Source organism: Desmodus rotundus, chromosome 6 (genome assembly GCF_022682495.2).
Source record: "Desmodus rotundus isolate HL8 chromosome 6, HLdesRot8A.1, whole genome shotgun sequence".
Lineage (NCBI taxonomy): Eukaryota > Metazoa > Chordata > Mammalia > Chiroptera > Phyllostomidae > Desmodus > Desmodus rotundus.
The window spans coordinates 25923727-25949157 of NC_071392.1; the positions used below are offsets into that span (position 1 = coordinate 25923727).

General features: G+C 41.4%; 1 protein-coding gene across 2 annotated transcripts in view; it reads right to left on the reverse strand.

The window, feature by feature from the left end:
* Window positions 1-25431, reverse strand: part of NXPH1 (neurexophilin 1) — a 282722-nt gene that overhangs the window by 198826 nt on the left and 58465 nt on the right. Inside the window, exon 1 of one of the 2 annotated variants that reach the window (XR_008427100.1) lies at window positions 21300-21523. The exons of the other annotated variant lie outside the window; for it this stretch is intronic. The gene's annotated coding sequence lies outside the window, so the exon portion shown is untranslated. Of the gene's footprint in view, window positions 1-21299; window positions 21524-25431 lie in introns of those variants that run through there. 2 annotated transcript variants of the gene reach the window in all.

Sequence of the window (25431 nt, forward strand, 5' to 3'; positions counted from 1 at the left end):
TGTGAATATTAAAGGCTTAATAAATGCTTGAAGAGGAAGTGTGGTCATGAGGGAGAAGCAACACATCTTCAGTCTAGTAATGAAAGAAACAGAAGGAACTGAGACCAGGCAAGATGCGGAGGGCTACAGTTGAATTGTATACCCCCCAAAATTCACGTGTTGAGTTCTAACCCGGTACCTCAGAATGTGACTTTGTTTGGAAAGAGGATCTCACAGATGTAATTTGTAAAACACCTTAAGATGAAGTCATTATTAGGGTGGGCCCTAGTCTGACTGGTGTCCTCACAAAAAGGGGAAGTTTGGATACGGAGACGTGCGCAGAGGGAAGACAATGTGAAAAGCATGGGAGGAGACAGCCTTCCAAATCCGAGGACAGAGGTGTGAAACAGACTCCCCCTCACAGCCCTTAAAGGGGCCAACTCTGTCGACATCCTGATTTCAGACCTCTAGCTCCGGAACAGTGAGAGAATAAATTCCTCTGTAAGCCACCCAGGATGTGGCACATTGTTATGGTAGTCCTAGGGAACTAACGCATGGAGCAAGGTACAGGCAAGTCCCGCAAACCATATGACATCTACCAGATCTGTCCAGAAGGTATCCAGCCATGCACTACGGAAAATAGAAACCTTTATTGAAGAAGATACAAGATACAAGAAACATTGTACTAGGACAATGACGACTCAGTCCCCTTCAAATGCAACAGGGCAGTTGACAGCAACTAGGAGAACTGTGTGGGGACCTCACACAATTCTCCCAACCGCCATCAACTGCCCCATTGCATTTTCCTCAATCTCAATGATGGCCCATAATCTCTTCCCTTTCAAAGGTGATTTTAGTTTTGGAAAAAGCCAGAAATCACAGGGTGCCACATCTGGCCTGAAAGGGGACTAAGTTACCTGGGTGATTTGATATCTCACCAAAATCTGTGCACAAGACATGACGTGTGAGCAGGCGCATTATCATGATGAAGCTGCCAATCACTAGTTGCCCAAAACTTCCAGTGGGGTATAGTAATAAGCCTTATAATCAGCACTTTAATATTTCTGCATCTAAAGGTATGAATATTAACATTAATGGGGATAAACAAAAATTACATGTAGCCTTACATCACTTCAGGTCAGTTTGTTGCCAAATGAGTTAAGAAAAACTTCAGGTTTTAAAGCTATGGGGATTTCAGACTTGCAGGTAAGAGACCTGTAGACCCTTCTATTTCTCCATATCCCTGTACATTCGGTTTCCTGTGCCTAGCATGCCCTTTGGGTATTCTCATCCACCTAGAAAATTCCTATGCCATGTTTATAACCCAGTTCGAAGAGCACCAACCCCAAGAAACCTTCCTTCATTACCTAGGCTTTTGGACACTGTCCCCTCATTCTTCCACAATACCTTCTACACACACACCTCTCCTTCAGCAATTTTCACATTGACTGTTTCCACAGGCAAAAAGAATACCTTTCTCCAGGTCCTTAAGGATAATGAAGGTCAATACCATACACCTTCACCTTAATGTAGCACTAAGGGCTACTTGCTAGTGTCAAGTGTGCCAGAAGATTCTAACACTTAGTATTGGCAGAATAAAAGTAGTGTTTTTAAGAGTGTACTTAGAATGCAAATTCAGTTTCTACTAAGAATTCTGGCTGCCGTGCAGTGCTGGTTAACATTGCAAAGCTCCTCCTCTGCACACATACAGGCAAATAGACAGAATTATACATGTGGAAAAACATTGGGTTACCAACACATTATTAGTACTATAAAGTGGATATAGTTTGCATTTGTTACAAGGAGTAAAAAATTAGTATTAATTTAACTTCATCATCATGAATTTACTTTAGGTTACTTGGGTCATCCTATAATGTGAAGAAATGTGTATTTGCATCAAAATTATTTTAGTCTACCTTGACTGGTTTAGCTCAGTTGGTTGGAGCGTAGTTCCGTAAGCTGAAAGGTGGCAGGTTGAATTCCTCAGCAGGGCACAAGCCTAGGTTATGGGTTCTGCCCCCGCCTGGTAAAGGCTCATGCAGAGAAGCAACACATGGATGTTTCTCTCTCACATTGATGTCTCTCTCTCTCTCTCTCTCTCTCTCTCTCTCTCTCTCTCTCTCTTTCCCCTCCTTCCTCTCTCTCTCAAATCAGTGAGCATGTCCTTAAGTAAGGATAAAACATTATCTTAGTTTATAGTGTTTACATTACTAGACTATGCATTATGATTAAAAAATGAGCCACATATATCACTAATCCCAAAGTAACTGCATCATAATTATCCTCTCAAATTTTCCACCACTGAAAGGGGGGGAAAGGACAGGGTTGGTGAGCCAAGACTCTTCAGACCCTCCTAAGTGGGCTGTGTTCCAAAAGTTTGAGAACCACGGCCTTAAGGTAACTTACTATATGTTTATTTAGCTTCTTTATTCTCCCTTCATTCCATGTAGTGGGCACTTAATACGCATCTGTTGAATGACTACATGAATGAATACTTTTAAGAACCAAAAAGGAACACAAAAATATATAGGATTTATCTCACAAACTCCTCCAGGTAGCGCAATGAGACACTGGGTTCAAATTATTGTATGATTCCTCGTGCTTCTTAAACTACAGAGGAAATTGTAATGTTCTCTTGGCTTCCCTTTAATGCTGTTTTTGGAGAGGCGCCACAGCAATCCCTCTGGTTCCTTCCTGTCATCTCCATCAGAACAGCCAACTCATTTGGGCACTCGGGGGGTTAGTTTGGCAGCTGTCAAGCTCTGGATTATGCTTCTTGAGCCCTGGCATCTGCAGCTGTGGTGAAATTCATCTCTAGCGTCTGGCCTGGCTGGGCTCCAAGGGCCATAGCTACTGGGGCAGGGTCGCCCATCCCTGGGCTGTTAGAACCTCCTGGTGGCTACTTTCTTTCAGTCAACCTTGATGAAAGGAAATATGCCTTCAGTTCAGTCCCCTGGCCCGTGTCTTATTGAAACTGCCTGCACTAGCACTGAAATTGTGCCAGAATCTTCAGCAGGGTCTACAGACCTGCTGTGTGAGGATGTGAAGCAAAGAATCTAATGCAGCACAGAACAGAAATTACTGTTATTAGCTGTACTGTGTTGCTGCCAGTGGCACACAGCTCACCCGTGCTCTGCGTGCAGCCGGAGGGTCGGTGCAGGTAGGAATGTCTTCCTCACATTCTTTAGGTACAGTGTGCAGCTTCCCCTACGGTTCTCCATAAGGCTGCTTATCCCCAGGCTTTATAAAATGAAGGAGACATTTCAAGGTCTCTAGCTGAATGAGTGATCAGTCTACACTGCCCACAATGGCCTCACACCTGAGAGAAGGGGCAGGGTGCCAGATGTCGCTGGGCCCAGGACCAGTTGCAGCAGAAATCTGAAATGCAGGGCCTCCAGGACGATAGTCATAGGAGGGACAGTTTCCACAGTTAGGAAGGAAATGCAAAATTTTGGTTGAAGCCTCCAACCCAAAAGTTGTAGCCTCTACAGAAAAGGAGATAAGCTTTTCAGGAATTAATTCAGAAAGGCACCAATACAAAGCCTGGTCATACAGAAAGGAGTTATAAATGAGGTATTCGTAATGTCCCAGTTTGCCTGTTATCATTAAGGGCTAGAATGATTGTTTTATGCCATACGCGATGCCTTATTTCTTCAGAACACTTGTCTATAGTTGTAACTGAAGTCTGACTCTTCGCAGATTCCAGTTAAAACCAAGCCCCATTGTTCTACTGAAAATAAGGTTTGTTTGCAAAGCTGAGAACAACTACTGCAGCCTCACCTTTATTGATCCAAGGTCAAAGAACCAAAGACCCAACCAGTACCACATACTGCAGATATTTATTTCCCCAGATCGTGTGACAAAATAAATGGAACCTTCCAGTGAAAGGGAACAGAAGTTCAAACTTAAATAAATTGGAGCCAAAAGGCAACTGTTTATTGAGAGAGGCCAGAGCTCCAGCTAGGAGTAACACGTACCTTAAATTTGTACTATTTCCTCACTTTGACCTTATAACAAAATATTTAAAATAAACATTAATGATGGGTATATTTAAATACATACACATATGAACATATGCATACATAAGTACATTTTAAAGTTATACATTCTTACATTTTATATGAGTATATATTTATATAATTTCTCCCAAAGGAGGTTTTTCATGCTTTGGTCCTCATAGTCTCATTCTACCTAAAAATAAAATGTAATATTTCTTTAATCATCAAACATCAAAAACATTCTAAACTTATACCTTTCCCTGAGACTCTATATTTTTAATGGGGCTAATGCTAGGATTGTACGTGCAAAGTATATGAAAATAAACAAACAAAACCCTTCTGGATTCAAGTCTCGATTCTACTACAGACAAATGTCTCAAATTCTCTGAGCCTCAATTTTGTCATCTCTGAGATGAGAATAATTGTCTCACAGAGTAGTTGTGAGAATACATGAATAATGTTTGTGGGAAATACTGCACTTAACTACAGTGATGCACATTAAGAATTGCTGAGAAGGATACGATTGCACTCATCTCTGACTTACAGTCATTTCAGGGCCAGGAAGAGGCAAAATGTCAAGTTTATGTTTCTTGCCTTCTGACACACCTGGCTTTCAGCCCCCCTGTCCCTCAGGACTTTGTTAGCCATATGCAGGAGCACCCTTTAGAGTGGTGCCTGGCACTTAGTGTGTCTGGGTCTGCACTCAACATTCTCAAGTTTGGGATTAGCTCAGAGCTAGTGATTCTGAAACAGTAAACATCTAAATATACCCCTTCAATGGAAGATTGATAACTAAGAGTTTTCCGCTAACTCTTCCCTGATGAAGTTTAAAAGAGCTGTCATTAAGCAGATGCTTTCAGAAGAAATAATCATTGCTAATTCTCAGCTACATGATAAAATGTCATCCCCCATACTTCCTGTTCCTCACCACACAAAGACATTGATGAGACATCCCCACGTTGGTTTTGCTTTTGTCAGCCGAGTTAACTGTTTCACTGGAGTTTCGTGAAGCTCCTGGTCACAAACCTCAAAAGAAACTCAGGTCGCACTGAGTTTCCCAGTTACGCTGAACTTCCCCAGCCCTCTTTTACTGCTCTCCTCTCCCTCAGATAAAACGCAAGCCTCTGCCCACAGCAGACCCTTGCCAGCTCCCTTACAAACCCTCCCAGACAGGAAAAGTGGGGAGAACACGACAGAGAGGGAGAATCAGACTCGCTACCATTTTTCTCAGGGTGACTCTGACATTGTAGACCCTTAGTGAATGAAGATGCTTGTCCTCCGAGACAGAAAAGTGAAAAAAAGAGAAAGAAAGAAAGAAAACGACATCTACATATGATGATATTACTCTCAATGACTGGGCAGAAGTTGACCCTGCCTGGAAAATAAATGTGCTCCTCCAAAGCTAGGTGTTTATCCTAGACACCACAACGTATCTATTAATGTGGAATCAAGCTACTCAAATTATACAAATGCTTTCTGAAATTAATTCCACCTTACAATATTAAATCAGCATGACTTGGATTTTTCAATAAGTTGGTGTAACCAACATTTTAATTTTTAAATAATATATGTAAGTTTTGCAGCTCCTCTCAGGCTGGTAAACAGTGGACCCAGCAGCCATGCACTAATGGATAATTTCGTTCAATAAAGATATCAGAATTATGCAAAGTGTGGGAATGTTTGCTTCATGATGCTTCCTGCCTACTTCAGGCAAATCTGATCATCTAACATGAGGAAATAACCACAAGTGTGAGGTTGTTTTTACAAATATCACTTGTTGGGACAATAATAAGAAATCGTGTTGCAAGAACCAGCTTTCTATTTGCCGTGGGTCCAGTCCCATTTTCTGTACTGCCTTCCACTTCCCCAGTGGCCACAGGAATGGTAATGACAGCCTCGGATTGATTCTTCTCTTTTTAGAAGACCCTGACTTCTCCCTTCCACAGACACTGAGGACCGATGAAAAGCCTAAGGATCACTGTGCTCTGTATTCATTTATGCGACATACATTGATTGACACTATACAGTGCATGGGGCCAGACGCGGCAGTTATAAAGAAAAACAGATGAAACTTCTGTCCCCCAGGATCCACATTGTAGACAGAAAAAAAGATGCTGAGCAAATATGAGATCTCATAAGTAGAAAGGCAATTTCTTTTGGTCTGGCTCATACTCTATCCACAATGCTCAACCAACAATAGAAAAACACTTGCATTCTCTCTCTCCATGTTGCACTAGAAAGAGACTCCAACACTAAGCACAGCCCTCGCCAAATGAATGCATATCACAATCAATTGAATGTTTATGTCCCTTATAATTCATATGTTGAACCCAATCCCCAATGTGATAATATTTGGAGGGGTAGCCTTTGAGAGGTGATTAGATCATGAAGGTGGAGTCCTCATGAATACAATTAGTGCCTTTATAAAAGAGACCCCAGCACTGGCTGGTATGGCTCAGTGGATTGAGTGCCAGACTGCGAACCAAAAGGTCGCCAGTTCAATTCCCTGTCAGGGCACATGTCTGGGTTGTGGGCCAGGTTCCCAGCTGGAGATGTGTGATAGGCAATGGATTTCACCTCTCTCTAAAAATAAATAAATAGCAGAGGAGACGGATAACAGGGGAAAGAAAGGGAAGGGTCAAGTCAAGGAACATGTGTAAAGGACCCATGGACAAGGACAATGGGGTGGGGAGGGGATTGACTGTAGGAGTAGGGGGTAGACAGGGCAGGGGAGAGCAATGGGAGGAAAAATGGGGACAACTGTAATTGAGCAACAATAAAAAATAGAGTATATTGGGGTATGGGAAAAAATAAAAATAAATAAATAAAATCTTTAAATAAACAAGTAAATAAATAAAAGAGAGCCCAGAGAGCTGCTTCACCCCTCCCACAATGTGAGGACACAGCAGGAAGAGTCATCAATGAAATAGCAAGCAAGTGGGTCCTCATCGGAGCTTGAATCTGCTAGTGTCTTGATCTTGGACTTCTCAGCCCCCGAAACTGAGAGAAATATGTTCTTTGTAAGCCACCCAGGCTACTGTATTCTGTTATAGCATCCTCGATGGGCTAAAACACTTATGTGGTAGCCACTGTTCAAAGCATTTTGCAGATATTTACAACAGATATTTGCTCCATTTAATTCTAGCAATTACCCTATGAGGGAGGGAAGATAATATCATTTCTATTTTATAGATGAGAACAGCAAAGCTTAGGGAGGTAACTCAACATAGAAAATGCCACACAACTAATGAAGCCATCAGAATACTAACCTAAATCAGACAGACACCAAAGAACCACTAACTCCATGTTCCCTTAGCAACCTATCTAAGTTTATTAGGCAAAAGCATTGAAATATTCCACTGGGTTGAAATACAGCTATAACTATGTAAATATTCATCTAATTATGATTTTGTTTCTCAGATAGACAACAAAATTTATCATAGAAAAATAAAAGCCAAGTCACAATTACCTGAGTATTATTGCACTGAAAAATATCAGCCATGATTTAATAATGATTAAACTGGCAATTGTCTAAAGTTGAAATCAGAAACAGTGGATGGGCACTAGGTGACCAGTGATATGATATCTACTTATACCAGTTTGGCAAAGCATAAGGATTATTTCCAAGTGTGTTCCTGACTTCATCATTAACCAGCTTATCCCCCTTTTTCCCTATTGTCTGGCTACTTACTTCAATAGACCACTTTTGGCTGTTTTCAGAGCTTTCTCATTCAGCCTTTAAATTAGCTAACTGCCCAGCCACAAGGCAGGTAGCAATTTATGCCAAACAAATCATGAGGTAGGAGGCACTGAGGAAAGACTGCTTATTCTCCTTCTGCTCTTTTTCAAGGAGGGGGGAGTGTGACAAATGTTTGTGGGTTGGTAAACTGTACTAATTTACAAGCCTGCTGTTATCTTTCTGATGTAACACTCCCTAGAGGAGCTTTGAGGAATGATCCAGTTGAAGCTTTCAGCTTCAATCAATAAACTTGGAAGATTATGAAACAAGGGCTCCAATTTAATACAGTAAAAATCCTACTTTCATACCATTGGGGAAGCGATTAATGCTATCAGTGATTTTGAAGTATAAGTTAAATTAAAACTTTAATTAAGATATTGCTTGACACATTTTATGACTAAAATAATACTTATAGCCAGTGTTTGTATAGCTCCTTACAGCTCAAGATACCCACTAGAGCTTCGACGGCATCTTGAAACCATCGCCACCACCCTTGTTCCACCCACTCATTGATCAGCCAGGCTGTTCTTGGGGCTTTAGATGAGCTCTATTCATGATCTCCCTCTTCACCTTTTAGCTCTTTGTCTTTGTAATGTTCCATATCCTAATGAATGAACCACCACTATTTGATTACAAAAGCCAGAAATCTAAAAGTTACCCATATACCACCCTCTCCATACCCTCCAAATATAACCCATAGCCAAATCCAATCAACTTCATCCCCTAAATCTATTTCAAATGCACCAGCATCTGCTACCTTAGCCCATCATCTGTCACCTGAACTGCAGCAACAGCTTCCCAGTTGGCCTTCTGGCATCCTCCGCCCTCCCACTACTCCCCACTCATCTTCCCAGAGTGGGCACCGGAAATGCACATCTAGTCATGTCACACACACACCTGTCCATACACTGGACACCCTTCAAGGTTTAGGCACTGAAACTTCACTTGGGTTACAGAGTATGCAAAGTCTGATGTCCGCTCCCTAGTGGACCTTCTCCCTTGAGCTTTGCCCTCCAGCTACTACAGCATTTGTTCACATCCTTCCAATGTACCATGTAGCCTCTGCAATGCCGTCCCCCACTCCTTCCACCTGGAATGCTGGCACCATCACCCCCTTGCCTAGTTAAAGCCAGTCCATCTGTCAGCTCTCATCTCAAATATTTCTCCCTTGGGTAAAACTTTCCTAACTTTTCACACAGGCTCCCCTCTCCCCACTCAAGTCAAATTTCTCTGTTATAACCCCCATAGGGCCATGCTCATTTTATCTACTGTCTGTTCTGGGTAAGCAGAGATAGGTCTGTTACTCACTCATGCATCTCTGCTTCCTAGATCAGTAATTGAGCAACCCCAGGTAGGTACTTACTAATTGAAAAATTTAATACACTTACAAATTGCACTCCAAATCATTTTTCCCATTTAATTCTCACAAGAGCCCTATAGAAGAGATATTAATATTATCCCAATTTTATAAGTGAGGTGATTAATATTCATAAGGGCCACGTCCATTGCCAAGGCTCAAATTGAGTCTTTTGACTCTCTGGTCCCCCAAAAACACTTTGCTGCTTTCCAAATAAGAAGCCACATTGTAGTGTATGTTGTCACCCATTGGCATAGTGGGGCTGGGTTGAATATCAACCCGGGCAAAGGAGGGAAGGTACCAATCATCACAATAATAATTGCACAACTCGTCAAGTATACTAAAAATATTGGATTGTCCACTAAAGTAGGTGAAATGTATGGCATGTAAGTTATACTTCAGTAAAATTACTTTTGAAAATCACCACAATGTCCTCAGTCTTCTTTTGGAGTTCAACACAGAAAGCCCCTCTAAAACTGTGCTCACTTTCCCCAGACACAAATTTAGTGCTTCAGGAAGTGTAGTCATCACACTACATGCATGAGAACCACACTGGATGCTCTAAAAATGCAGGTGCTTGGGCCCGTTTCCAGACCTACTGACAAAATGGTTGGGGATGAGGTCCCAGAAACCTACATTTTTAATTTGCATGGAAAGTGGCTTCTAAGCGCATCGAAGTTCGGAACCAGTGATCTCTGTGCAGCAAGAGCGCTTTGAGCAGGCAGGCGTCCTCAAGGAGAAGGCTGATCACCTGGTAGGACCTTACAGGGAGACATCTGCCTGCTCTTCAAAGTTAGTTTTCTAGCAAACAATGAAATTTCCAATAACTGAGAACAAAACCCTGTGTGTCTTACACGGTTACTCAACAAACAGCTATTAAACGTTTAGTGTATGCAAAACTTTAGTGCGCACTGAAATCTTCAGTCACGCGGGAAACCTATGGGCACAGAAAGGGCAAGTTTTACAAAAAGTTTTATGAAAATCATCTAATAAGTATACATGGTTATGTATCTCTAGAGTTTGCTAATGTAAAATATGATTTTACTATTTTTCTTACACTGCTTCCACCAGGGACTTCTGCTGAGTGGCTCGCGAAGCCAATCTGCAATGCTGAGCTCTGATGTTCCTTCCTAGAGACAGGCTCTCTAATGGCGCAGGGCTCATAAATGACAGCTTCATCTACTCAGGTCACTCTGGGGAAAATTATAGACATTAAGGACCTAGAACTGGTTAGGAAGCTGGAGCAAACCTTTAAGAATCAAGCAGGTTGTCAGCCTTGAAAATGAGCCCAGGTCATCAGAGAAGTTTTGAATATCAAATTGTAGGTGTGAACGAGGTGAGGAATTATATAGAAACAGGTAGGTAGAGACAGAAGCTGAGCCAGCGGAGGGTCAGAGGCTCAGCATTCTGTTGATACGGAGGAAAACGTTGATTCCTCAGTGCAGAGCAAATCAAAATATTTAATCCAAAATGACAGAAAATCAAATTTTTTTTTTAATTTAAATCTCCTGCTGTGTTCAGGGTACCATGCTACAGAATGTTCTTTATACTTTCAGGGCTATGTAGGTAGCAGAGAAGAACCAGTGATCTCTCTGACACAACTTGCTTTCATTCATTTACTACTGATCCTGATAGAAGCATGTCTCAGCACTGGCTGTGAGACAGAAACTGTATCTGAATGTCCACAGCCTCTGTGACGCTGCTGCTGGACACAGTTGTGTTGCCTGTTTTACATCCTCCCAAAGTAAACTCGAGGCTAAGGAAGTCTAATGGAGTCTTGTGAACTTGATTGATGATCCAGACTTGGAAACCTGTGTTAGTGGTCTCTTTATGTAAGAAACTATAATCAATCATTTAAGTGAGTAGGTAGAAAGATAGATGGATATAGATGGATGGGTGGATGGAGGATGATGGAAGGAAGGAAGGAAGGAAGGAAGGTCAGTCCTTCAAGGAATTTGTGGTTCAATAATGGTCAAGAATAATATTGCTATTCCAAAAAGATATAATATGAGAAAATATAGCGCTGTGGAGCCTCGAAAGAGAAAAAGATTATTTGAAAATACAACAGGCTTTGTGGAAGGTGGGGATTCTGAGATGAGGTGAAACTTGACCTATGCAGCTGAGCGGAAAAGCCTCCAGCAAAATGCATACCTGAAACAGAGGGTGGGGGCAGGAAGCAATGTTGGAGGGACTCCGAGGAGCCACTTCAGCTAGGAGAGTGGCAGTTAGGAGAAGAGAGGGGAGTTAGGGCTGGAAAGTGTTTCAGTCGGGATCACAACATAGAGGGCATGGCAGGCTGAATGGAGAGAATGTGCTTTAATGGGGTAGTGAATGGGGAGCCACTGGAGATGATGGAGGAGGATGGAGACATGACCAGGACTCCTCTTCACGAAGGCTAGTGTGGTGATGGTGTTCAAGGCGAACTAGACCTCTGATTGGTGGCAGACAGGCTGTGTTCACAGTCGAGTAAGAGGCACTGTGGGTCTGCGGGTATGGCTCTCCTGGTCTGCACTAGTGCAGTGAGAAGGAAAGCATAAGCAGATACAGAAATGTACAGATATAGACTGTACAGAAGAGAATGTATAGATAGAGAACGTATGGATACAAAAATGTTACACAGAGCACCCACAGCCTGCTCCTCCACAGTTCCTCCCTCATACACAACAGGAAATGTTAAGAGAGAATAGGTTTGAGATTTGGTTTGTATATACGATTTTAGGAAAAAATTGAAGAAATATGGAAAACAAGAATAGTTAAAAAGAAAAAGCAACAAGAAAACTTTGTGCCCAAGTTTAAGAATTGTATCTAGTGATCCATAAGTGTAGAAACCCATCATCAAGTGGGACAGGAGTGAGGCTTGCACACGAAGCCACGGGAGAACACCGAAAGTCCACCACAGGCAAGAAAATACACACAGAGGCTGTTTTCTGTACTCCTCACAGGAGAGTAACATAGAGTAGATGCCAGAGCCAGATTGCTAGGGTTTAAACCTGGCTCTGCCACTCACTACCCACGTGACCTTTCCTGGGCACGTTGTTGTGTCTCAGTGTCCTTGTCTATAAAGTGGTGGTAGTAGTAGTACCTATTTCACAGAACTGTCGGAAGGTGTGCTCCAGTTAGAAATTTATTCCCCCAAAGCTCTAAACTCAACCTTAGTTACCTGCTCTGCAAAATTATAGCAGGGACCTTTAAGTATTTCTCCTTTGCTAAGTAGCATGATAACTACACATCATCATTAGAGGTCACTGCAGAAACATTGGAGGAGGAAGGGGTTTCTCTCCCAGTTTGGCAGGCCCCTGGAGCTCATGGTCTTTCCAGTATCTTGCAGGGAATGCAAGTGCCCAGCTTCTGCAGCATGCAGCAGACGGCAGCACCCAGCACCCAGCAGCCTCCCCCCAACCCCAGGACTTCCTTGAGCAAGTTCTGAGATTCACACATAACTCTTTTCTCCCCAGCCCCCACCCCCAGAGGATGAATTCCCTCAGATTCCACCAGAGCAGCACCTTGGCTTCTCCTCTGCCTTCCAGTGGCAATGGCCACACCTTCTCCATTGAGACCAGGATCTTAATCCTGGGTAGTTGGGGGACCACTTTCAGGTCTGCTTCTTCCCTGGGAGCTCTATCTCAGCCTAGGGTTGTGGCTGCTCCTGTATTTGCTACTGCTATATTTATGAGAGTACTCTCTACTGCTTACTAGCCAATCTTTCATTATTACCCTGATCCCACATTATGGTTATTAATGATCTATGTTTTACTTGCACTATTTAAATTACCATGGTTTCTGCCCTGGCTAGATGGCTCGGTTGGAACATTGTCCCATACACCAAAAGGTTGTGGGTTCGATTTCCTGTCAGAGCAGATACTTAGGTTGTGGGTTCGATTACTGGTCAGGGCTGGTATGGGAGGCAACCCAATCGATGTTTCTCTCTCTTCCCCCCTCCTTTCCTCTCTCTCTAAAATCAATAAACATTTCCTTGGGTAAGAATTTAAAAAAATAAAATAAAATAAAATAATAAATTACTGTGGTTTCTGTCTCCTAGTTGGAACTTGACTGATGTAGAATGATTAATAAAATCTTATTTGTTAAGTATAAAACAATGCCTTATATATAATAAGTACTCTTAATATATTTATTATAGTAATCTTCTAATATGAGAGCCAGAAAAGAAAGAAATAATGTAGTTTCAGATCTAGCATCATATCCATGTCCCCTATGACTTGGCATCATTGGGAAAAGAGAAACTATTTGTTTTCCTTCTATTTTATCACAGTTTTTGCCATTAAATGTAGTATCCAGTATAATAAAACCTATTGCCTGCCATACTAGGTAAAGATGAGGGACTTACATTAAATAATTGATATTAAAAACAAATATATAGTGAAAGTACATATATCTTAGTGTTTTAATTGGTAGGAAATATTAGCACTGGCTGGATGATAAATCAAAGTTGTTTACTAACATACCCCAATTTCATAAAAAGGCATTTCTATTTAAACAGCTTCCCATATAACAAGGTTAAAATGTACAAAATGTTATACTTCTGAAAGTTTTTTCTTGTGCATTTTAAAATTTTATATTCCTAGTGATCCTGTAAAGCACTTGGGGAAGACCCTGCCCCTCTGGTTTCTGATGTAGGGGAATGACACTAGAAGAGGTCAAGTGACGCGCCTACCATCCCACAGCGCTAATTGGCGATGAGTGTGGGGACAAACCTCAGATCTCACCGATCTCACCGTTCTCAACCGAGCACCTTTTTTCTCCACTGTTAACTCCCCCAAAATAATGATCAAGATTGATCCAACCTCAAATGACATCTTAAATTATTTTTTTCCTCCAAATGTGAAATACTGAAAAAAAGTTTAGAAGATTTATGCAGACCAACTTGACGGGTACATAGGCCTTGGACCTTTCCCTCTGATTCCTGTCCTCATTGCCTATGTGTCCATGACCTTGGAAGAATGCTGAATGTGCCCTGTTACAGCTCCCTTATCTCTGTGCTGGGGGCTCTGGCAGATCTCAGCCTACCCCTCTGACTACGATCTGGGGCCAGGCACTCAGCCCTTCTGGCTCTGTCTCTTCATCTCTAAAATGTTAATGACATAGATTATTTATGAGCTTCTTCCTCCTCTAAACCTCCAGCATCCTAAAAGTGGTAAGCCATTCTCAATCTTACTTTGTTTACCTATAAAATGTAGAATTACACTGCATGTTACATTAAATTTTTACCAACCCCCACGTGATTTGATTCTAATATTTGAAATATGAGGCCAAAGTTTTAAGACTGTTTTAATGTATCATTTGGGAAAGTAGTTCATCAGAATCACCATGGAGGGTGTTTTTTAACAGTTTCACCTACTAGACATACTAATTCCAAGGGCTTGAATGAGCCCCGGAATCTGGATTTTAAAAGGTTTTGGGAGCCGGGGGCTGCGCGGCTGAGTGTAAGAACCACTGTTTCCCGGCACTTGGGCTCATTGTTTTACAGCCATATCTTGGATCTCACAAGTCCTAAAAGCTTCTGGGAACCGATGATTTGCCATTTCACTACTTGATAACAAATTACAGTTTCTCATCTTTGCATTGTGTACATGAATAGCCCCACTTCAGTTCAGTAGTGAGAACTGATAGCCACATTCTATTATGGAATTTAGACACGACAGGTCCTCAGTGCTTGAAAGAGCCAGACGACAGAAATCATATCCGTGACAGCTGACAGATTTTTTGAAAGCTCTGAAAGCAAAAAACTGAAATTATATGCTGCAGATTGCAACTCAAAAATATGTATCATTACAGGATTTAATAGGACACCTTCCACGATCACAGACCTAATTAGAGTTACAGAGACCTCACTTGTGGTATTTGCCTTTGAACGCTGTTTTATTGGAGACTTCTTAGAGATAAGGGCACTGAGACTAGTACTCACATTCGGACTCTGTAACTGTGAGCTAGGGGACTGTTCGTATTTATTGTACTTAACCTTTGGTCATCTGTCTGAAAAATGAGGAGATCCGACTGGAGAAGGTCTGCATCAAAATTTTATGATTCTGTGAAAGGTGAGGTTAAAAAAGTAAAATGTGTTGAATTTTTATTTTGCTATCAGGATTATGGATAATACATGAGCTGGTTCCGATGGCTATAGACAGTGTTATTATCATTCTAGTTAAGAAACAAGTTTCTTTCAAAAATTCTACATTGCGGCAGCAGGAAAAACCCTGAGCAGTCTAGACAACATGGGGCCCTTCACAAAAGAGGAGGCCTGTGTTTGGAATAGCACACATTTACATGTTAGGCACTCTTATTAAGGCTCAAAGCACAGAAGCTTACTCAATCCTCACAACAGGCTAATGGGCAGGTACCATCTCGGAAGCACAGAAAGGTTAGCAGCCCACTCAAGGTCGCACAGCTAGGAAATGCCAGACTGGGATTCAAGCTCAAGCAGTCCAATTCTAAAGTCTGTCCTCTTAATTGCCATGATATACTGCCTCTCCCCAGCTCACCAAACTTAAAAAAATTCCCAATCAGGAATTCTTTCTGCAAATCAATGAGTCATACGTTTTATAGAGTCATAAGTTTTACAGAGAAACTATAAATAAAAATTCAAATACCAAATCCAATGCTGTTACTATCAGGGACTATTTGACAGATGGGAATTGATGCTGTCGAAGCAAAATCAAGATTTAAAATGCAAAAATGACCATTACTCAAGAACACACAGCCTTTTGCCATCTTTTTAAGTTCACACACACACACACAGACACTAAAAAAGCCTTGCCTTGTTTTGTCTTATTTTGGTTCCAGAATCTTGACCTTAATGGTCAGGAAACTTCTGCTAGTGCAAGTCTGTACATAACAATACCTGGATGCAGCATTTTAACTAATATATGTGGAAATGACAGAAAATTTTGTTCAGAATGTGGAAACCCACACTCTACTATAAAAACATCATTCACTTTATTTTATAATTCACTGACTTCACCCAAAATGTGGAGAGTTTTCTGTCTATGGTTCTTGCTCATAATGGAAGTGGAGATTAGCTAGAACTAACTGGTTGCAGAAGGAGTTGTTTTGCTGGTCCAGTCCTTCCCTCTCCAGAGACGCCTGGGATGGTGCAGGAGCTTGGCTAGGCCAGCTGCGCAGGCCCACACTCAGAAGTCTGCAGCTACGGTTTGGAGAGTGACGATGCCCAGAACAGACCTTTGAGGGCTGATTCGGCCTTTCCCCAGCCTGGTCTCACAAGGAGCCCAGCTTTTGCTGTTCTGACCCAGTTTACCCCCAGGCATAAGCATCAACTATAAAACTTGGGGACATCTATCTCTATGCAGAACTGAGAGGCCCGGGGAAGGTGCTGTGCCCACTCACTCACTGTATCCTTATCTTCACACTGTTTCCTTCCTTTAGCAGCTCAATAGTTCACCAAATTGCAAGTAACTTAAACTGAATCCAAGTTTCATTCTTGCCTTAGTGGGCTGGCGTAGCTCAGCTGAAATCTATGCTGTTCATATCAAGGCCCTTATTACCAAGTCTCGGTCTTCGCCTGGGCATTTAACGCAAGAGCAGTGTTGGAGTACTGGCTGTTTACTGTGAACCCCCATCTCCTGAGCATCCCATCTGAGCTGTCTCAGCTGGAAGGAGCGTTCTGACACTCACCTTGTTCCCTTTTGTAGTGGGGATGGTAAGGGTCTGTAAGAATGCCTCTTCCTGCCTGATGTAGGATCTAAAAAAGAAGCCTCCCCTGACTCAGCCCAAAGATACTTTCCAGTCTCTCCTCATTAAGCATCACCCTGGCTGTAGTGTTGTGGTTCCCACTGGCATTACTGCTTCCTCTCACCTTGCCTCATATGAGGTTTACACTGTGTAGAATCTGTGTACTTCGTGCTAAGTAGTCACAAGTCCAAGCTGCTGGTATTCCAACCACCATGTTAAACACAATGTATACCACCTAATCAGAGCTAAAATCCCAAATTCTCACCCGACCTGTGTGGCTCAGTTGCTTGGGCATCATCCCACAAAGCAAAAAGTTGCCAGTTTGATTCCGGGGCAGGGCACATGTCTAGGTTGCAGGTTTGGTCCCCCAGACAGGGCACATGTGAGAGGCAACTGATCAATATTTCTCCCTCACATTGAAGTTTCTCTCCCTGTCTTTCTCCCTCCCTTCCTCTCTCTCTAAAAGTAAATAGATAAAATCTTTTTAAAAAGTAAGTGATTCAAATAAATAAATAAATAATGAAACCCCAAATTCTCAATGAGGTCACCCACGCCCACGCATCATTTTTCCAGTCCTAACCTGGACTCTATTGGTTCATACCACTCTCTTGCCTGACATCACATTTCCTATCCCTGAGTCCAAATCTAGCTGAGCTCTAAGAACAACGTGGAGCAACTACCACATTTGATAGCTTCCCTAGGACTTGGCGCAAAACAGCTTTTCAAAATAGTGTGATCATTGGCTGCCAGCAATACTGAAGTTCATGACTCACAATTACCAGGATGTATAAAAGCAAAATTCTGCTGTGTGCGAATTCCCCAATAGAACTTGAAAAAAAGTTGTTCCAATAAGAATAAGCAAAGTAAGAGACTATTTTCAATATGGACAAAACTTTTCACAAATTGAACTTCAAAAAGGGTCAATTTCATCCTTAAATTCCTTTGGGTTTGCAAATGTTATAATAATTCACCTCACCCAAGACTGGGTCTGTATGATGGGCAGAAACATTTTTGAAAGTGGAGTGGTGTGGGGAGGGTAGAACAAAAATAGGGATTGATAAACCAGTAGTCATTAAGTTATTCTAAATATCCAATTTCAGCTTTGACAAAACTCATCAACTCTACTTTTTTCCTCCTCACTCAAATTAAAGCATTCAGCCATGGTTTGACAAATTTTCCCCTCTGATTTGGTTCTTCCGCTTGATACCTAATTGGTTAGTGGTAGGAACTGGTTGACAGGTGTGATAATGAAAGCAAAATGACCAGCAAACCCCAGGGATATCACTTTCAAAATGAAGTTGATGTCCATGGAAATAAAGTACTTGTAATAATAATAACTTGCATATGTACAGTTTAAAAAGCATTTTCAAATATATTAGCTGATTGCATACAATATTCTCACAAAGTCAGTAGAGCAGAGACGGTTATCTCCTATAGAAGAAGAAACATCAGTGGTAACAGTACTGCTGTAAGGAAACAGGTGAAGTCCTTTGTTGTTTACGTATCTCCTTGATGTTTGCTGTGAGAGACATTGGCCATTAAGTAGATCTACCTGAGCCTGGTAGGAGGACTCTACTTTTTCTTGTGCTATCGCCAGACATTTATCCTAGTACAGAATTCTGAACAAAATTCAATGGTTAGCATGCATCATAATCACTCGAAGGGCTTAAGGCCGTTGAACCCCACTGCCCAGAGTTTCGGAGTCAGTCAGTGAGAGCAGAGGTGCGGTGGGGGGCGGGGTTGTTTTGTGTTTCTAACACTTCCCAGGCAACAGCGAAGTGAAGGATCTGGATGGGGACCACACCCTGAGAACCACTTGTCAGGGACTTGAGACGTGGTTCTCTTCTGACTCCCACTGACCCCAGATGAAAACGAGCAGGTCCCAAGGCTTTTCTGCTCATCATTGGGTTCTTCGAAATTGCAGGTATAATTGCTCGAAATTATAAACATAATCTCAATTTAGAAAGTAGAATGTCCAGGTTATGAGCTTAATCAAAACTGTGAACTTAATGCTAAAATTCCTCCTCCTTTTCTCTGTAGGTTTTTGTCTTAAAGGCAGCAGAACGCGAAAGAGGGGCATGGCTGGCTTTTGTTTTCTTTGCCTTGTGCTCCCCCCTAGCCCACATAGCAGCATCTCTATGGTTGATGGAAAAAGTCTTAGGAGTGGAGAAAAGAAAGATAAAGGATGAAGAGAGACCTTGCATGAACTGGTACTGTGTGTAACGACCTTCACACACTCTCAGTCAGGCAGAGTTTGAAGCTGACTCTCCTCCAGTGGGTGCTTTAGTGGATGATTTGGAGAATCTCCATACTGTGAGTCCTCTGATATGTATCTCTTCTGACTAACTGCCAACTCTTCCCTCCTCAGCTCCTAGAAATCTAGTGACCATCCTCAAGTTTCTTGCCATGTTTTTTTCTTTTTGTCTCTGCAGGGGGCCTTACTGTTGAGACCACGACCACCCACATAAATCTTTCTCTCCTGTGGTTCACCAGAAACACTATCACACCTTCTCAAAAAAATTCCAGGAATTCACACCAATCCCATGCAGTCACTTTTATGCTGCTGCCACAGGCCACTTATATTCTCACACATGTGTAAGTCCTGGTCCTCTGGGTCATCTCCCAACTGCAAGAAATACATTCAAGTTCTCCGAGTAGACCTATGGAAATCTCCTCACAAAGCTTGTGGCAAAGGAGGTAACACCCACCCCCTTCCTTGAGGTAAGGAGGGTGAGAGGGAGTATGGAGCCACAACACACTGTACCTCTCTTCAATTACATCTCCCCACAAATCTTGCCTCCTCCTCTTTATCCCTGGACCTGTTCGTATTTTCAGAGTGTGAAAAGGTTACAAAAGTGTGAAACTGGCTCTAGATCATTTATCCTGTGAATTCAACCTAGCTTTGGAATTTCGCAAACATTGTATCATAATGTATAATGGTTAATTTTGTGTGTCAACTTGTGCAGGCTATGCTGTCTAGTTGTTCAATCACTAGCCTTGATATTGCTGCAGAGGTATATTTTTACATGTGACCAAGAGTTAAATCAGTAGCCTTTGAGTAAAGCAGATCACCCTCATAATGTGGGTAGGCCTCATCCAATCAGTTGAAGGCCTTAAGAGTAAGACTAAGTAAGCTTTCCCAAGAAGAAAGGAATCCTGCCTCCATACTGCCCCTGGGACTCAGGACTGGAACATTAACTCCTGCATCAGCAACTCAGCCTGCTGGCCTACCCTACAAACTCCAGATTTACCAGTCCCCACACCCACAACCATGTGAGCCAACTCTTTAAAATCAGTATCTGTAAATCAATCTCTCTCTGTCTCTCTCTCTCTCTGTCTCTCTGTCTCTGTCTCTCTCTCTCTCTCTCTATATATATATATATATTTAGATAGATAAGATAAATATGTCAAAGCAGTAAAGTAATAATTAATAATAATATCTACTTCAAAATTTGATATCTATCTATGGTATACAGGTATCTATAGATATATCTATATATCTATATAGACATATAATCTATAGATGTGTATAGATATACACATATAGATATACACATATATAGCGATATACACATCTATAGATTATATGTCTATATAGATATATAGATATATCTCCATTCTATTGACTCTGTTTCTCTGGAAAACCCTGACAAATACATGACATTGGTTGAAATTCTGTTTTAACATCCCTTTCAAACCTCACAAAAAGCTAGACTTTCCAATTTAGAGATAAGGAAATAAAAGTATAAACTTAACCAAGGAGGTAGCTTCCAGTGAAGGTGTGGTCAGGACGTAGCCCTGGGATCTGAACAGGTCTCTGTGATGGCAGGGACCATGTTCTCACCACCGGAAGTGTCACCACATGCCCACAAGGCTGAACCACTAAATCAGTTGTATCTCACATGTGGACTCATCCATGAAATTACACATGCCTAGAACAAGAACAGTTAATTCAGCAATCTAAGCTCAAGATAATTCTGTCTACTTGATTGAACCAATTGGTTGGCACTTCACGAAGACAAACCATTCAGATGATTGACTACATTTTGTTTGCCTTGTCAAAGCAATTGGGGAGGAAATATGCATGTAAAAATAGTAAAAAAAAAATTAAGTAATCATTTTCCAAAATCTTTACTATGTGTGATCTTCACTCTTTATGCATTATACTGTTAAACATCTGTGAAGAAGGTATTATTAGCTTCATTTAATAAATAAGCAACTGAGGCTCCAGGTGTCATGTAAGGTTGCACAATAAAGTAAAATAATCTCTCAGCAGTAAAATGATAGTTAATAATAAAATGATACCTACCTCAAAATTTGTTCCAAAGAGAAAAATTGAAGAATATATATAAAAGTGGTTATCACAGGTTAACACAATCTATGTATTCAAGAAATATTAGTTCCTTTTTCTCTTTGTAGAAATAAATATCTGCCTAGAGAAATTATACTTCTCTGCCTAAAAACTGTATTTTGCTGTGAAAATTCAAGAAAGAAATCGACAACAAAGCGTGCCATTACGTACCTGCTGCGTGCCTGCTGACTTCCCAAGTCTCAGTAAGGGCCTCCAACGCTGCAGACAGTAAGGAATCCAGGATTCACAGCTATGACCCTTCCCAACATGAAAATGATTCTAAAAATCAACTCTGCTCCCTGTGCTTTCCTTCGTTTTACTGGTGCACCCTCACTCTTATTTAAGCAAACGACATGTCCCATTCTATGGATGTTACCCAGCAGTATCCTCACGTTATTCCTGAGACCTCGAGCATGCAGGAAATTCTCTCAACTTAAAAAAAGAGAGTGAGCTCACTTTCATTTACATATGAGGATCTCACCTGACTAGAAGTGGCTCCTCCCAGACTTCTCTTCATAAGCCAAAAGGTAGACCTTGACCTCGCTGGAAAGTTTCCTTGACCATATAATCTTTCCAATTGCATATATATATGAGCATTTTATTATACTGCTGACCTCAGTGAGCCGAAAAGAGGCAATTAATTTTCCTCTAATCCCAAAAGTGGACAGTTAACTCCAGGTCAAGGTGAGAAAATATATTGTAGTCATATAACAATGAAGTTTATACTACTCTCCAGGTTCCTTCAAGGGAAATTAGCCTGAACTGTTCCCTCATTCTATCAGAACAAAATGTTCTTTCTTCACATGGTACAGACAACTATTCCAGGAGAATAGGAAGTTCTGGGAAGAGCAGTAAGCAAAGTCAATACATAAGGGGGTCTGACCATTTTTCATTTACTTATATGCTGCCATTGTTTATGCCAGCCAAGCACTGGGTTTGAACCCCACCTTTCTTTCATTTTGCAGTGTTGAAATAGCCAGGGCTGTACAGTTAAAACTGCAAGTAACTTAAAGCGCATATTCTTCCATGACTAGTAGTGAAGGCTCAGGAGGGGACCTCCCCCCAAGTGAGCTAACCATCATCCCCACATTATTTGGGAAATATAAAATTCTATCATATAGCCCTGACGATGACAGAAATTTTCTAGTTCAAAGGCCCATGACCCTTAACCACAGATCCGTCCTGCTTCATGAAGGCAGTTGAGATGACAGTGGATTATCCATCACAGGGTAAGTCAAGAGAAGACCCTGAGGGATCATGGCTGAAACAGGAAGGTTTATTCTTTGAAAATGAACTTCCCATGCACATTGACTCTGACAGATTACATCTTACAATATAAAGAAAAGGCCTTTTCTTCTTTTTCTTTCTGTCTCTTTCACTTACAATACTCGGACTACAAGGGAAGTAATAAATAGAGCCTCCAGACAAATGTAAGGGGATAAACTAGTAAATGCCAAGCTCTGGAGCATTAAGAAGGCTCATCGTGCAGTTTTATAACAATTTCCAAGTCATTAGCTCTAACGGCTCCCTCCACCAATGGGACCGACTGTCGGGAACAGCATCAGCATCATTTTGCTTTCCACCCTCAGGAGTGACAACAACAACAACACACAGGAATGATGATGTTGATGTCACCTTCCATGGGTGTAACGTAGTTACATGCTAGTTGATTATGTAAGCTCCATGAGGGCAGGAATCCTGTTTGTTTTATTTACCGTCATGTCTGCCAACACCTGCCAAAGTACCCGATAGGTTTAACATTTGTTGAATAAATAAATTAAATATCTCATTTAATCTTCGGCGAACAAGGTCCCATGAAGTGCCTTATTGGTTCCATGCTGCCGAGGATAAAACTGAAAACTCAGGGAAGTAAGTAGTGTGCCCAAGGTACAGACTATTAACAGGCTGAGTCAGAAAACAAACTCAGGTCTCCTGACAACAAATTTAGTATTCACCCCCCAATAAACTTAATGAGAGCTATATCACGGAGAAAGCAAGTGACAAGACTAACATGTCAAAATGTAGGAATTAGCCATGCCTCTGAAAAGAACTGCAAAAGAACAAAACAATCTAAGGTCAGATCACAATAAAAGTGCAGTGAGGAGTCAAGTTCAAGAGATTGGTCATTATTAATCAAATTATAGATCAGCCCCAGTAGCCACATATTTCCTTGCACTTGCACTCAAGAGACCCTTTTGTAAAACATTCACAGAAAAAGATCGATACCTCTCTGGAGGTAAGTGGCATAAATTATGTCTCCACATACACACCACAGGAGTTTTACTGTGTGTTGTATACAGTAATTGCATTTTATAGATGGCTGTGGAAAGCTTCAGTCCTCATTGATTTTGATCATAAACTAAAAGGCGACGAAAAGAAAGAAACGGCACTTTATATGAAGAAGTCAGTCAGCTAAAGCTGCAAAAGAAAATGAAAATTCGGCATGCTCATTGTGATCAATTCATGTTTCTTGGAAAATGAATGTAGATATTGAGTGCTTGCGGTGGCAAGGCTTGAACGGTACTATGAGAATCTCTGTTCACCTAATAGTCCTTGGGGGTACCTATCAGCAGGATTTAAGATGACAGGAAGCCAGCCTTAACTAGAGTCCTTTCTAACTTTTCACATTATGGAAGCCATCAGGATGTCTTATGAGCCACATGAACTGAGTATTTGTGTTTTTATTATTGCATTTAATGTGTCTGAGATTTATAATCGAAATTAAATGGAGATTGTGATGTAATCGGGGACCATCAATATGTCACTAACATTTCTAACTTCCAGAAGCATATTTTTCCAGCATTAGTCTCTTGATTTCCTTCATTTCTTCATGCCCTTCACAGCAGGCAATTCTGAAGGGATGTTAATGCAGCATAACAACTCTTTACCCTTTTTCAAGGCCAATTTTGCAATATGGGCAAAATGATTGGAAATGGAGTCCTGAAAATGCTGAAACCATCTGTCAGGGACTCAGTTAAGAAGATCCACACTGTTTCACAGCCAAGGATGGGGATAAATTATGCCTGGCTAGAAATGGCCAAAGCAAGTAGATTCCCATTCAAGCTTATTAGGATAAATTACAAAATGTTTTACTATTCATTGCCCTGGTAAAAATCACACCTTTTGATGATGATAAATTCATAGACACAATCCTATAAAATGTTCCTGTGCACTTTGTAAAAATAACGCTGTTAATATTTAATCACAAACTCCAGAAGTACTTGGCTAATATTTATTCATGAAATGTATTTGGTAAAATATTGAAGAACTGGAGGGTGGAGCCATTGTGATTAAATTATATAGCTCGAGATGTCAAGCTTTAGAATAACTTAAACACCGTGCCTCCTTCCTCCCTTAAGTATTTATCGCCATTATAAAACTGTTGACATCTCACATAGAAAACAATGATTCTCACATTTTTAACCCAGGTTTTTATACTAGTAAACAGTGGTCGTCAAGGTGTTCTCACAAATGTTGGCACCAATCTGCCTCACAGGCAGCAGACCTCTCCCGGCGGTGTGACACCCCACATGATGAATCATCACTTCCACATTTCCCCACTCGCGCAGGGCTGAGAAAAATGAAACATCGGGCGCTTTCCGTGAAGTACCAAGCAGAAAGTCTGTTTACAAGTTGCGGTTGGTGAGTCACGTGTGTCGGAAGAACAACCCGGGCATATGTGAGGACAAACACCATTACTCCCCGCCCCCAACCTCCTGCTGGAACACGGGAGTAAGTGAACTGAAAAGTCAGTCCAGCAATGGCTGTGCTCATTAGAATAGCATCCATGGATTCCTTTCTTTTCTCTTGATCTATTTTTGTTATTTACTCTTAACCTGAAGAGCCACCAGAGTGATTTGGTTAATTTCTCTGGAAGCAACCATTCACGAAGGCCCTTTTCATTAGTAGAAGAGAATATTAATATTAATGTTGTAATATTAATGTTCAGAGATTTATGAAATTTGAATGAGTTTACCTTCAGAAAAATGGTCAGTAGGTCAGATTAGGTCAGTAGTAACTCAGAAGGAACGCCTCTTAAGGCTGGGCCTCAGGGTTGAGAGCTCCTGGCTTTACCAGTGAGGATGCAACAGGACGTGAGAGCTGGAGGAACCAAGGTACAGGCTCAGAGAACGAGGGGGAATTCTGCTTAATTACATCAAAATTCTAATCACCCTGAATCAGACATTAATTCAAACTAGGATCCAGCCACACTCTTGAGATTCAGAGAAATCCTCCAATCATTAAACTGGTCCCTCAACATAGAGGGAAGAATTGAGACTGAGTGTCCAGCTAGGGAACCAAG